The following is a 15,968-nucleotide window of genomic DNA, read 5'->3' on the forward strand; positions in this document are numbered from 1 at the left end:
ATTTTTCCACCCTGAAAAACCATGTGGTTTCTTAGGAAGAAGGGAGTGGTTTCGGTTGAGGAAAGAAAGTGCTTTGGGGAATTATGTGGCTAGCTAGGAATTTAAAAAGTAAGCTGTTGGGGTTTTCCTTACCATTTTGAAAGTTTTACAATACTCCGGTGGCAAGATAAGAAAGAAAATGTGACTTATTGCAGAGACTTTTAACTCTGCTATGTGAATGTTAGAATGATACTGGCATTATCAATTTTTTCCATAATCAAAGTAAAAGTCTGTAGTCTCATCTAAGGTGCATGATATAAGAAAGTCTGTTCCCTTCTGGTTTGGTGCTTTTAATTTACTGTTGCTAAAACAAAACCAGTTTGTTTTAGGCAGTTGATTTAAAAGATTGAATCTGCAATGAAGACAATATAACTTATTTTTTAAATCTTCTAAATGTTATCTCTTTTAATGCATGTCATGCATATTACCCATTTAGAGCTTGATTCTGAGATGTGTCCCGTAAATTTACTTCAGTGAAAGTGAAATACACGTATCTAACTCTAAATAGATATATTAATTTCATCCTGTGTGATTAGTTGTTCCATTCAGCAGCACAAGTTACCTACACTGTCTGGAGAATATGACTGTACATGCAGCTGAATTAGTGTCAGCAGACAACTGCAAACAATCTACTAATCCTTTTTACTGTAATGGAAATAATGATGTTTCCCTGGAGCGAGCTGTGCAGATGCAGGATCATTCTGCCTGTGTGATCGACAGGGTCTGAGTAATCGTAACTGAAAGAAAGGAATCTTTTATAGTGCAATGGCAGACTCCATCTGGTCTCAAGTTCCCAAAAGGCTTGTTCCAAGCAGTAGGAAGCCAGGTGCATCTCAGACTGAATGCACTGTAGCGTGTGTAACAGAAACATGTTTGATATACAATACAAATGCATAGAATGTTCTGTGGTATGTACATTTTATTTAATAGCTCTAAGAGTGCAGTGCTAATGTCAAAGTGGTAATGTTCATTGTGAGCCTCTCTTCTGGTGAAAGACAGATTGATGTTAGAAAGAGACCAAATGAAGAGGATGCAATTCCATGAATTTGAAAATATATGTGGAAGGAAGTTCTAAGCTGCATATCAGACACTATCTGAATGAAACCAAATTAGAGAACTGTGTGTGTGTGAGCGAGAGAAAGAGAGAGAGAGAGAGAGAGAGAGAGAGAGAATATACAGGCTCTTGTCCAATATGCTGCTGGGAATCAATCCCGATCTACAGAGCACCTGGAATTTGCACAGCAGAAAACTCAGTATGTCTGAGCCCAAATGTCAATGCCTTTGGAGGTGAGCCTACAAGCTGCTGAGCACATTCAACTCTCATGTGTTTCAAGCTGTACAGCACCTCACAAAGTCTGAACTTTTGTGTTTCTAGATTGAAAACCTACAGGATAATTCTAATTGGCAAAACAAACCTTGAGAAAATAACTAATATTTCCACCAAATAAAATAGTTTACTGGCTATTTTCTATATCATATTAAAATAACATTGGGGATTGATTTTTTTGAAACTTTTCACATTTTATGCAGTGATGCAAGACCTCTCTCAAGTTAGATCACTGTTTGAGGGGGCCTGACTTGGAAAGATTTCATGACAATTACACAAAGACAAATGGAGCAATAGGGACAGATGATGCAATGGTGTGCTGACCAACACTGGTGTCCCAGAGGCCTTGCACTCTGTGTGCAAAGAACACACCCTGAATACTGCCATAGAATGTTCAAGTACTCTCAGACCAGATGCTAAAATCGGCCTAAATGTGGGAAGGAAAAGCTATGAAACACTCATATCCTCAGCAAAATAATAATGTGCCGCTTCCAGAGTTCAGGATGTGGTTTCTAAAGATGCAATTGAAGAAGGAAACATATCCGTTCCTTCAGCTAGTACCACATCTTGCTGACTGCCTCTCATGACTGAAGTGGAAGTCTACAGTCATTAACCATGCATGTTTTTGACCGTGATGGAGATTGTGTTCTGTATTTGCTGTGTGCATGTGGCTGTACTTTCAGTGTGCACAGGAGCGTAGCAAATCTACTAACACTATACGCTGCTTTTCTCTATGGCCATGCAGACCTGGAGAGTTCATAGGATGCATGTTACACTTGCATAACTGTTTATTTCCAATGTTTGCCAGGCTGCGCTGGAATTCCAGAATTGGCTTCATGGTTTGCAAGAAGCAGCTGTCGCGCCATAGCCTCAGAACTTCTAATGCAGGGTCCTGCACCTGCATAATGATGGAGGTGCAGCTGAAGCGAGCCGCAATGCAGTTTAGCCATAAGTATAGTCAAGCTCAAGCCATTTCAGACACCCTGGTTAAAACCTGCTTTCTGTAAGTCTGAACTGGAGAGTGACTCTCAGTGATGTGATAATCAAAGATGCAGTCGTCTTCACTATGTATATGTGAAGCACCTCTCCCATAGTACAGAAATAGCACCTCCCCCACTGACAGTCCTACAAGACATACTATTTAAAAGTAACATTACAAACGCCAAAAAAAAAAATCCAAATTGAAGACTGATATAACAGTATTGTCAAATTGTAGATAAATCGTGTGAAGACAGGAGCCATTTGTATCTTCAAATGGTGTTATGTGCATCACCAGCAATAGTTGTCCTTTGTAGTACAAAGCAGAGGGAAAAAGATGAAAATGAAATGGCAAAATATTTTGCTTTCTACTGAGAATAAGAAGTCTTTCTCCAAGAGCTCTTCCTCTCCCCAGGGTAGCTGATCTGGTAGCAGCTTACACAGCAGTTACCCTCAATTTCTCAGGTGCCACCCTCACATGCACCAGAGAAGCAGAGAAACCCACAAGAGATAGGAGCAGTGGCCACCAGGGAACAGGATGCCAGTTATAGGGCTGACATGTACCTAGTTCTGTATCTCAAATGGCAGAGGAACTGTACCTCTCAACTCAAGCAGTTTACTCGTTGTTGATTAACTGCTGTGCCTGTGATGCACAAAAAGGATATTACCAAATAAAGGCTAAACATGTTGTACATAAGCATGTGAAAACATGGATTCCTTCTTTCCTCATCCTTTACCAGACCCATCAATATACTGACTAGACAAACTCTTCTCCTGGCTGGTCCAGCATAGGGGAGAGATATTTACTGGGGCATTCTCTTCTGGCTGCAAGTACTGAAAAGTGTGGTGTATTTTAATGCCTTCCTGAAGGGGAGCAATGTGCACACACATCATCTGCTGGCCAGGTCTGTTCCTGATGGCTGTTTGGGTGGTTTACAAACCTTTAAAACCAGAGTGTGTCCCTTTATATATGTGAGACTCAAGAACCTCTTAATGCCAACAGGCAAAGGGCTGGGGAGGAACCACCCATGGGCAGCAGGTGAACCCCCACTTTAGGGAGGCTAACCCACTGGCCACTCCCCTTCCTCCTGAGGCCCTGCTCCCCCTGCACTCTGGAGTCCCAAACCACCCCACCCCTGAAGGCTCTCCTAAGACTGGAGGAGCCTGGCCCGCCCACCCCAGCCATGCTGGGCTGCCACCGCCAAGTGCCAGTCTGGTCCCAGCTACGCCGGGCCCCCGAGCCACCGGCAGGGTCGAGCCACTGGCCCTTGGTGCCACCAAGCACCACCCACACCAGGCACGCCGGGCCGAGCTGTTGGGTCAGCCCTGGCCATGCTGGGCCACCTACCCCCAGCCCCGCCGAGTGCTGGGCCAAGTCTGCGGCCACCCCAAGCACCGGGTCAGGCCCAGCCACTCTAATCCTCCACCAGACCCTCCAACTCACTGCTTGCTGGCTGCATTCCCTCCTCACTCCCACGCCCCTGAGGAGGACGGACACGGTGAGCAGCAGCAGGCAGACAGCAGCAGACAGTGGGGGCCTTGGGGAAGGGGCAGGGCCGCCGCGGCCCAGGTTTCTAGTGGTGCGTTGGTGGCAGCTGCACAAGGGAAGGCTAGCCTTCCCTGGCCTATTATACTGCCTGATTCTGGTTATACATTCTGGTTCACCGCAGAATGTCATGTGAGGTCCCAAAGGAAAGCCACTATTACACTGGTCATCAATAGCATTGTGAAATGTACCTGCAAAAACTACATAAAACGTGTGTTTGTGTGTGTACACTGAAAATATGCTCTTTTAGTTGGCCGGGGAGGGGGAGAGATGGTCATGAGAAAAGGTGAAAAACAGGTATTCTGACAGACAAGATATGTTTAGCCATCTGTCTGTTTACATGCAAATTGAATATTGTCTCATTCACAGTAGGTCTTCTATCACCAGTCTGAACTGATGCCAAATGAAGGACTGAAAGACGCAGGAAGAACAACACAGTGGGGGAGAAAAGAACCTCATTTTGAGGTTAAATCAAAGGTTTGCTTTACTGTATTTGAGGGGAAGAGAGGGCAGCCTTCACTGAGGAACTAAAAAGACAGCAATTTTGCTTCATGAAAAAGGCGTCTCAACCAGGCTTGGCTGAAAATGCTGACAATAACTTTTGGTGAGATAAGCTTCTTTAGCTAACAGAATAACTTGTTAGTTAAAGTTTAGCCTCTAGAAATCATGTTATGATTTTATTTTATATTTAACCATTTGTTTCCAATATTCTTACTCATACTTAAATCTCTATTCTTTGAAATAATCTTATTTTTGTTTTCACTAAAGTGTGTGTGTATGTATGTATGTATATGTGTGTGTGTGTGTGTGTGTGTGTATGTATGTATATCTATATCTATATATAAAATCAGTGCTGTGGTGTTAGGAACAGTTAGGAACAGGTCCTGAGTTGAATCTTACAAGCTGGTGTGTACTATTCTCTTGGGAACAGCAGGCCTGATTGTTCAGTAGATAAGGGACGCTTCCGGAAACACTCCAAGTATCTCAGACTTGTTGTGTGCCTATTGCTATTTGTTCAGAGACAGCAAGGCCTGTGTGGACCTGGAAGCTACTGTTTGTGCTGCTAGAGGCTGTTGGTTTCAGGGAGCTGATCCACAGCTGGCACAAATAAGACTGCTTTATGGTAAGGCCAGGTAGTGGTGAGGTGCCTCACAACCCAGTTTATCCTTGGGGAGTGTCACCGTGTGGGTGTCTGCGGGACAGTAAACCAGTCTGCCCCTTGTCTAGCACTTCCCTATGGTTTGTGGAGGCAGCCGATCCTTCTATTTGCATAGGGATGGAAATCATTGGGAAGGCTTCTAATAATTCCGTCAACAATGTCTCCATATCCCTGTCATGCTTTTTCTGTGTATTTCAGTATTTAATTTAAAGTCCACACAGAAACCTCTTTAGAAAGCCGTACAATACAGGTCTTACATTTGAGGGAATGCAAAATAAATAATAATTTGCTGTTTGAAGTGTTTTTTTCATTGCTGGGCTATTGCAGACACAAGGGAATGTTACGCACACTTCATAAATAATACTGAAATCAGGTTACTAATCAAAAAATCAAGTAGGAAATCCTTCTCTGGAGTGCACTATCAAGGATTATGGACCTGGCTGGCAAATTTGCCTCAGGTTTATTACAAGCCCAACTGGTCCATAATCTCTGGCAGTATGCTTTTAGGCAATTGTAATTGCTATTCTCTGTTAATGGTGATCTAAGATTTGCATATTACAGTTATACAAAGTCTCTCCAGTCTTCATTTAACTGGTCTTCATTAGCTGTTTCACTCTGTGTGCATTTTTTATTATGGGAGACGGTGGATAAAAATCAATGATTTTTTAAATGAATTTTTAATTTAATCAGATTTCTTTAATTTAAATTAAATACAGGTTTATTTTTTTAAAAAATCTTTGACAACCTATATTAAGGCCTTAACTTACTATAATTTATTAAAATAATTTAAATTAAATACAAAAATTAATATTAAGCAGTGCATGTTTGCTGCCCTGTTTTTAAAGAGGAGTGAACAGGTGAAAGTCGCTGGCTAAGCAGCTAGAACCAGAGCTTGTTGAAATGCTAAACTGGCTTTTGATAGCAGCATGCCCTTCTATAGGTACAGAGAGAATATTTACTTCATTTCAGTTTATTCAATTACTTCAATACAATGACTAGTTCTTAGTTTTGAATGAAACCAATGGGGCATTGAAAAAGTAGAAAAACTTGTTTGCCACTTCCAATCTATGAATAAAAACCAGGTGTGAGAGGGAGTGCTACTAGTTCTAAAATGCTGAAGGGTATGGTAACCAGAAGCAATTAGTTCAATTCATTACCTATAGATAATACTTCTTTTTTAAATAAATGAGTTAGTTTTAAATGCAAAATGTTTTGATAAACTTTTTTTTCTTATGTATCCAGCACTTTTCAGGTAGGGTTAAATAATAATAAGAACAATTGCTGTTTTTGTGCATTTTTAATTGAATTTGTATTTCCATGCAAATAGAGCTTGGCACAACTCATAAGTAAAAAATTAATCACTTAGTAAATAAGAAATGCATCATTCATAATTTTCTAACATAATAAAAATGTAAAAATTAAGAACCTGAATACATTTAAATTAAGCTATAGAATTGTGTGTATTAATATATGTATATATATATGTAGCCACATATATATGTATCCTCCTGTATAATGTAGCAAAAGGGCACACCGAATGTAGTGTAGAGGCTATATTTCGTTGCAAATCAACATGTTCTAATGGTTACTAACTAGGAGAATCAACCTTTCTTTAGGAAATTAACTAAAAAGTACAAGTGCAAAACATGATTAAAATCGATGATTTAAATCAAGGTTTCCTGCCTGCTGATTCAAATCATGCTTACAGTTGCGTTGTTTTAAATCAACCCACCCTAATTTTGGTTTTTATAAAAAAGAGACTTATTGCATAGGGTGTTCTATGCCTTTTTGAGACTTCCAGTGGCATGACATAATGTAAAATTCTCTGTAATAATAAAGCTGGGTGCACAGGAGCATAAAAGAGTCAAACAAATTTCAAAGGCCCCAAAAGCCAACATCCCCAGACTTAGACTCCAGGGAAAGTTTCTGAGAGGTCCTAGGGCTTGAAGGCCACAAGACCTTCCAAGCAGTTGCAAATTAAGTACAGATCCTATTGATTTATGGATCTAAGTTGTAGCTGGGAAGGATCCAGGGCCCAACAGAACTTAAATTCACAGATCAGTCTGGGGAGGGAAGCACTGCTGGAGAAAAGTGTAAGTAGGAAGTTAGGAACCAGGAAGACTTGGGTCTGTTTTTGGTGGCCTCTTGACCTAATGGTTGAATTTATTGCAATATTTGGTTATAAATAGGTATAATCTAAGACACTGCATGTCTATACTCTATGTATAGTACGGTAGCGGGCTAAAGTCCAAGCTGGGTCCTGCATACGGGGCTGCTGGATTCACCAAAGAATCACAATGTGAAGAGACTAAAGGTGGATGATAGATAGATGTAGCATGAGCCATTACTGCCACAACCAACATTGATTACTTTTTCAGTGGTGATCCTTGCCTACTCAGTCTGATGTTGCCCAAGTCTTTAAGACCACTGTATTCCCTCTCTCGCATCACTACATTATTAGGACCTAGAGGCTTGTGTGACTTGGCTAAGACAGAATAGTGTTTCACCTTGCAACATCAAACCTAACGAGATACTTACAATATATAATAATGGCATAAAATAGTGTTGAGGTTATTTTTCTATGGAATGGACAATCACCAAAAATTTTTAGGATCTGTTGGAGAGGAGGTTTGGTGTCAATTGATGCAGAGGGAGAATGCTCATGAGATTACCATAGCAAAAGCAGGGTTTCTGAGGATTAGCATTGAAACACTGGGTTTTTGTGCAAATGTCCATCCTCTGCAAATACTGAGATCCATGCAATTTCCTGATGGATATCAGGGTATCAGTAGGTGAAGGGGACCAGATACCCTGCCTGCTCCATGGAGAGGAACATCCAGAATGATTTGCAGAGATATGGCAGTAAAACTTATGGAGTTTCTTTCTTCTCGCATATTTTCTTATGGAGAATGATATGGCCGCAAGGGGGTCTTTATTAGTGTTAACTCCTTCCCAAACTGCCAGAAAACATACGAGACGTATTTCATCAGCAGTGTCTAGGGGAAAAACAAAAACAAAAAACCCCTCAAATAGATGGAATACCAAGACGTAGTAGGCACACTCAGCAACCTTGGAAGTGCAATTCATTTCATTACTTTCCTGAATGCATTGTGACAAGTAATTTTTTTTTTAACAATGAAATGATTAGAGGGTGGTGGTGGTTGTTTTTGTTCTTTTTTCAGGAAATTCGTCATTCATTATTGTTTGCTATGATTACTGTAAATAGAAACTTAGTTGTTGATTGCTTGTTATCTTTCAGTTTCCCTTTTGAATTAATCATCTGGAGACATCGAGCCTCTTATTCATTGTTGAAAATCCTAGAAAATAGCCGTGGTCCAAGTCTACTGGCATATGGTTTTTAGATCCAATATTCTTGATGAAGTAAAATTTCTGGGCATATTGGTCTATTAAGAGCCAGTAGAATTGAACTACTGACATTATATAAATTACTGTATAATGAACAACTAGTATTTTTTCTGTTATATCAGTAAGCCTGTGTTTTTCTAATTTATTTCTAGGTATGCTATGATGAAACCGTCTTAAATCAATGTGTTCTAGAAATAAGTCTGACGCTGAAATCAAATAATTGTATTCCAAAACTGCCTTTAATACCGTGTTGTCAAGAATTAAACTACATGCATAAAGCACAAGAGTTAAGTGCATTGGCCCTAGACATCCACAAATCTCTTAAAAAAAGGCGCATTCAAAATCTAGATCCAGATCAGGATTTGAATTATTTGATTTGGACGTGTCACTAACTACTGCTTTCTGCTGGGAACTCTTGACTGCCTTTGCGCTTATGATCCATAGACTTCAAAGCACTTTGGAAAGGTCAGGAATAATAATTTTTTCCAATTTTGAAATGTAAAATTTGAAAATAAATTGGGGAAAAATTTAATTTTCCTTATTTTTCAACCCACTGTAGAGCTGGTTTTAATGTTGAATTTCAAAATTTGAAAAATTTAAGAGATGGGGAAAGAAAAATCACAATTTCCCCCCTTTTCAACCAGCTCTACTTATTATCCCTGCCCTATAGAGAGGTTAAATGGCTTGTTCAGTGACACAGAGTGAGTCAGGGACAGAACTTAAGACTTCCAAGTCCTTATTCCACTTGCGTCTATCTGCTCCAAGGTTTAACTATTTCCAGTCTTGCAGGTTCTCTTCCTGGCTTTCTTTCCTGTGGCCACGTTTGAGTTCTGTTCATTAGGCTGCTTGATTTTGTCAGTCAGTGGAAAATGTTTTAGTATTTAGGTCCCTCAGTATTGATTTGCTTTCATTTCATGTTTACACTGCAAGATAAACGTAGGGAGCCTAATCCTTATTTCCTTTAGTAATACTGTCTTTCTTCCTACAATGATCTGCAACTTGTGGTTGGCTTGTTTGTTTGTTTGGTCATTCACAAAACAACATTAACGTTCAGAAAACCACTGCAAATATAACATCATCGTAGGATAGTAGAGAAGACAGAGCTCTGGGAATGAGGAGATCAGGATTTCATTCCAGGCACTCTTCCTTACTTAATCTATATGACTTGAGCAAATCCCTTAGGCCAAAATTTACAGGTGTAATGCTTAAAGTGAGACACCTAAACCCATATTTAGTCACCTAAATATGTGGCTTGACTTTGCTGAACACCTAGAGCTCTCATCCAGGTCAATTAAAAAAATGCAACAAGAATTAAAATATTTTGGGACAATGCTTTAATAGTTTATGCAATGTACATTTCTCAACTTGCGCAGAGTTTTTTTGACAGCTCCTAATACTTCCTGATCATTCATCATGGGATCTGCATTTTACAGAATGGGTATAATATCTCTGAATCTTTCAAATAATTTGTGCACAATATACCTGTTAGTGAATTCATAACACACTAATGCATAAAAATAAAATCAACTTTAGAACATCGTATGGTCTGTCTTTTCTCTAATTATAACATGGTTTATGTGGAATGTAGTAATCAAAATGAATTAAGTGTCAGCGTCGTTGCTGTAGTGGAATATTCACTGGATCAGGTTTTTACTGGAGTCTGGCAGACAGGAAAAGCACTAACCCTGATGAGAAGCATGATAAAGTATACTAGTCTGTAGGATTCAAAGGAATCTGAGCACCTATGAAAGTCAGGTCACCTGGTCAGACACTCACATCAGAAAATTCTGGCCTCAAACGTTTGGGCCCAATCCTCTCCCCCAGCCAAGGCCCCTCAGCATGACTCAAGAGAGAATTTGGTGCAAAGGTGGCTTTAAGCCACCTCAGCACGCCTACACAACTGGAGCCATTATCCTTTAGTCTGATCTCTCAGTGTAGTTAAAGCACACTGAAGACTACTTGTTGCCAGCTACAGGTCACTCTTGGGCAGAGAGGCCCTGGCCATGTCTCCTTTGGTCTGGCCAAACTCTGTGCACTGTCTGCGGGGGGGATACTATACAGAGACCATAGATACTCACACACCATTTAGAATCCACCTACACTGGTGTGTGATCCTCTTGAGGCTGACTAAACTGGTGTTATGGTAATTTTGTGCTAACAATGCAATGCAGAGCTACATGCTCTTGCATCCCCCACTCAAAGGTATGATATTTTGCCCTACTTTGAAAAATACTTTAAGATCTGTTAGCCCTGACTGAGCACTCTTCAGCTAAGTATTATTTACCCTTGGGAAAATAGTTCATCATTTTATTAGCCATGAAGAACTTATATTTTCCAATAATTTTACATTCCTTGATAAAAATAAATTGACCAAATATAGACTTGGTAAACTATCTGCAGAGTCAAAGTACAGAATGTAGCAAAACATTTTATAACAGACAAGAGTATACTCAGATATTAATTACATATGCTAATAAGAATGAAAATTAGCTAGAGAGTTCAATTTATGGACTGCTGAACTCTTTTCACCATAATTAATCAAGGAAGGCCATATAACAAAGTATTAGATGAGTCTCTTATGATGCTAGTCATTTTTTTCATCATTAAGATTTCCCAAGCCTTCATTAATAAACTTAGTAATTGGCTACAGGAACAACCCTGCACCATACTGTATAGCACTTCAGGACTCAAAGGGCACCAGAGATTGAATTTAAAAGTTGTCTCCTGATTCAGCAGACCTACCACAGCAGAGGTTTCTGATGGAGCCAGGGAATTTCTTCAAAGAACTAAAGGACTGCTAATTTTAAAAACAGATGTGAGTGGCCACTATGAAATCATTTCCTCCCCATCGTACTGATTAGCCAAACAGTTTGTGCTACCGTCTCTTGAACAGATGGTCTACAGTTCTTTTATAAACTCCCAGAGTTGCTGCAAGGCAGAGCTATTTACTTCTGAGGTCTTTCAAAAAAAAAAAAATGCTGGCAGGTTAGGTATGCTACTTACGAAGAAACACATATTTTCCCTCAGAGAAATATTTGTCCCACAGCCTCATGCCTTACAACTTTCCTTTGTTTCCTGGAGTAAGTCCCAGTCTTCAATTCTAACTTCTGCTTTATTAGGTTAGTCTGCCTGCCAACAGTGATGATGTGTTTTATTGTCTGCCCACTGAGCCTCATTGTGTGTTTGAAAAGACAATCTTAGGCAAGCTTCTTTTGTTATGACAGTATGTCAGTGGAACACCTGATATTTTCAATGTGCTTATGTTTCCCTGGGTATCAAAAGTTTTATTCTTCCAATGACTACACAGTGTTGGTTCTGATATATTTGCCCCTAAATATGAGTTAACTGTGGGAAGTTGCATCCACATTTTTAATGAGTTTGAGCATTCTTGATGTGGGATAATCCAGTGGTCAAAAGCTGTAATGTTAGACAGCACATGAACGTTCATTATATAGCTCATTTTCATTGTACTTTATACAGCCTATGTTTTTGGTTGGGAGAGAGAGAGAACAGTCTCGGGATCAGATACAAGCCTTCCTTAGGGGTAAAGATAAGCACAGTGTTAAAGACTGCTAATTTTTATCTTGTAGTAGAAGACAATGCTGGAACTGCCATCATTGCCACAAGTTCAGCCTTGTCCTGTTGGATGTGACTGAACATTTTATAAACTGAGCATTTATGTTACTGTTTAGCTTTGTTTTGTTTTTCTGCCATGTGTTTTGGTAGGACAGCCTTGAGCTGACAGTATATCAAGTCAGTTCCAAGTCAACGTTTACTGTCTTATTTTATTTTTCTAAAAATTATGTTACGGGTATTTAGTACCAGTGAAAGTCTAATAACTTTGGGGCTAAATTCATGGCAAGGGTCTAAAGCAATGCAGCCAGCAGAGGCAGAATTGCACTGGTACGAAGTTGCTGCAACTGTATTTGTTCTGAAAGAGACCTAGTGGGCAAACACAACCTCAAAAATGGGAGTCTGTGGCTAGGAAGGGGCGACAAGGGCAGCTTTTCTCAAGCAGCTTCCACAGCTTCCACAGCTGCACTGATGGGCCACACAAACTAAAGCTGCTCCCTGAGTGCGGGGAGCTGGCTGATACAGGAAAGTAACTGACACCTCCCACCAATGATTTATTGACTCTGGACTTCAGTTTAAGCCAAGTATTGCACAGGTGGAGCTCATGTCATCTTCCTCACACCCCTATACTTTGACCATCAATGTTGCTGCTATTTGCGTCCTGTGTCTGCCATGAGCCGACATTAAGCCAAGTGGTGGGGTAGTTTTGCACTGGGATGTGCACTAGGATATCTCCATCATCCTTGTTTACACTTCTGACAAAATCCAGCACTCAAACCCATGATTCCAGTTATGAAAGGCTGCCCCTCTAGTTCCTCTTGCCCACCTGTGAAACTGTCCATTAGCCAGAATGGTCTATTCCTGAGTTTCTTGCACATCTGAGACTGTCCTCTACTGAAGACAAGAGACTGATGAGTGGGACTTTGGTCTGACCCATTCATATGTGCCAAAAATCTTAGACAAACAACTAATGTAAATTCTTATTATCCTAGAAATGAACTAGATTTTAAAAAAGGAAGTATTCCAACCATTGTTTTTTCTCTCCTGTTTTTATAATGTAATGTATATACAAGAGACATTTTCATCTTCTCATATATATATGGATGCAAGACTAGAACTTACGCCCATGAATGTTAATATTCAACACAAGATGTTATCTAATTTGACTTGCAATCATTTTAACGAGAGAATAGATAAAGGTTTTCCTAGAGGTAGCTTATGCTGCATGCTGAATAATAATTTGGACTATTGACAGAGTATCCCTCCACTATTTATCAGGGGGCTAATTTGATCAGTGCTGCAGCAGTCAGATGCCTGGGGCTTCTCTAGAGAATTTTGAAAGTGTTGGTTTGGCACAGTAGAAGTTGTAAATCTAAAGAATGTGATCAAACTGAAGATACAAGATATAGCTGTACCGAAACATATGCAGACGTGCTCTTGCTTTATTCTTACAATGATTTCTGAGCTAGCTGGTCTCTCCAGGGTCTGATTTAAGTGCAGGAGCAGCAAATAAGCCCAAGAAATATTGCAAAGCAGTGTTAGGAGCTCCTACCTTTTACTAATGTTATCAAACCAATTGAGAGAAAAAAGCATGTAACTCAACATAGCGAATAAAATATTCAAACAAAATAAATCCTTCTGGATCTTGGCAACCAAGAAGCCTGAAAATTCCTCATGTAAAGGCATGCCGGGAGATTCTTATGAAACATACATTTGTTTTACTACTGTATACTGCCTTTTGTGTTTGAGGAATCCCATAACACCTTACAAAGGTAACAGTGAGTTAGATACTGAGACTGGAATGACTGACAAATAGCAGAGCTGTTAGCCTCTCATCAATAGATCACATAGACCTGGGCTATATACTACTCTTGTTCTCTAGCAGATCTCCTCCTGACACTCTTAGAAGTGGGGAATCAAGAGAAGTTAGGTTTATTTTGGCAGTACCTGTCAGGTGCTACAGATATTTGGACTGGGGTTTTTGTAACCTGTTGGGCTGTGTGTCCCAGATGCTGTGTCTGATTACTGACTATATGTATGCCTGATATCTCAATACCTAGTCCTGCCTGGGAGTATTTAATAACATAAAAATATAGGGCTCCGAGCCTCTCCCTACCAGAGAAGACCCTTCTCTGTGGAGAAAAGGAGAATGAAAGGGTGAGTTGTGTTGTGCTAATTGGGCCTACAAATTTACACTAATTGTGAGTTCAACTGTAAAAAGCAAGTAAAGTTTATACGATGTCACAATAACCTATAACAACAAATGTTGATGGGAAAAGGTAGAAGACAGACTGAATTAGCCTAAACAAAAAGGCCTGCTGCTATATCTCAAGGACTGCATTAATATCATGCTTGGTAAAAACAGAAAATGTGGAATCAGAAATTAATGAACCAAAACTGGTGTGTTGACTATCAGTCCTAGTTGCTGAACAAAATAAGGAGATGATTGACTATTTCACCGATTGCTCCCTTTTTGGGTCCTTAAAGAATGAGACTTTGTGAGGGGAAAAAAACCCCAAACCCTAGACATCGGCTTCTGAAATGAGCTTCACAGTCATGGCTGCCACCATCTCTTGGAAGCCTCCGCTTTCGTGATCCTAATCATGCAAGATGGCCAGACCGGACCAGGTAGAGGGAAACAGATAACACTGACACCTCTATAGCTCAGGCTGAATCCCAAACCCCACCTGGGATGGTGGTCGAATGGGGCTGGACTATCATGACAGCAGCAAAAATAACAGCCACTCCAGCCCATCTCAACTATCTTCTTTTTTTTTGTTTCTAAAAGGACAGTTATTACTATCTTTGATACCCCCCTAAGAGACTGCCAGACAAAGGGGAGGAGAGGGTCCTTCTAAAACTCTCTACAGCTAAAGGGAAAGGGACCAAGAAATGTTGTTAAAATGAAAGCCTTACTTTATAATTTCAAATGTTTTAAACTGTTTTCTTTCTTTTCTGTATCTTTAATAAAAGGTTAAAAGGATTTTTAATGGTTTGTTTGCCAGGGTGCTAAGCAGCTTGCAGTCTCTGAATATCCAGACGTGAACCTTGTTTAACACAGTTTAATGTTGGACAATGATTGGGTTATGGTTAGTACCTTTGGCCCATATATTTCATCTAAATTAATAGAACAGTTGGAAGAACACAGTGAAAGCTATGTACAAATGAACCTCGATGTCTCTGGCCTCACACTAGCTGCTATTCTTACAAGGAGAAGTTATCTTTCCATACTGCTGATCACTGAACATATTTTCTCATAGACGATACACATCCTCTGTTCCAGCATCTGAATCTGGAATTAATTAATAGAAGCAGGAGTTACTAATTGCTTTGGAAAAGTCTATAGGATGGTAGTAAAGTAGAAAAAGGGCAATATTATCTCTTCCTGTGGAAAAATCCAAGAGAAAGAAAATTACTAAAATGAAAATATAAGTCATGGAGTACCTGCCTATGCTCTCTTCCTATGAGGATGGAGTTTGCAGAAGCACGAAGGAGGCAGGTGGCAAGGTCTTCAATGGCTGGCCTGATGGAGCCCAAAGATCCATGGAACCTAGGTCCAAGAGGACTTGCTGTTCTGCACTGATATGGGGGCTGACTTTCCCCCTCAGGAGCTGTCCTATCCTGGACTCCCCAGCTATGCACTATGCTTTTTCAAAGGGTAGATGCCATACAAGGTAACATGGAAGCTCCCTGGAGTATGATTACCACCAGTACAGATTTTTGCTTAGAAATGTGAAGGTTCAGAGACAATTATACCATGCAGGAAAGCAGCTTCTAGACTTTAACCCAGTCTGTCCTGATTGCATCTACTCAAAATTAGCAGTGCTAATCAGGTGATATTAATTTAGAGTGTTGCTGGGGAAGTCACAACAGAGGGGGCAACATATTGTGTAGTCTCTACCACAATCTCCCATTCAGAAGTCAGAGCGTTTTGTAATTTTATAATTATTTTCACTACGCTGATAGAAGAGTATTTGATC

Source organism: Eretmochelys imbricata, chromosome 9 (assembly GCF_965152235.1).
Source record: "Eretmochelys imbricata isolate rEreImb1 chromosome 9, rEreImb1.hap1, whole genome shotgun sequence".
Taxonomy (NCBI): Eukaryota; Metazoa; Chordata; order Testudines; family Cheloniidae; genus Eretmochelys; species Eretmochelys imbricata.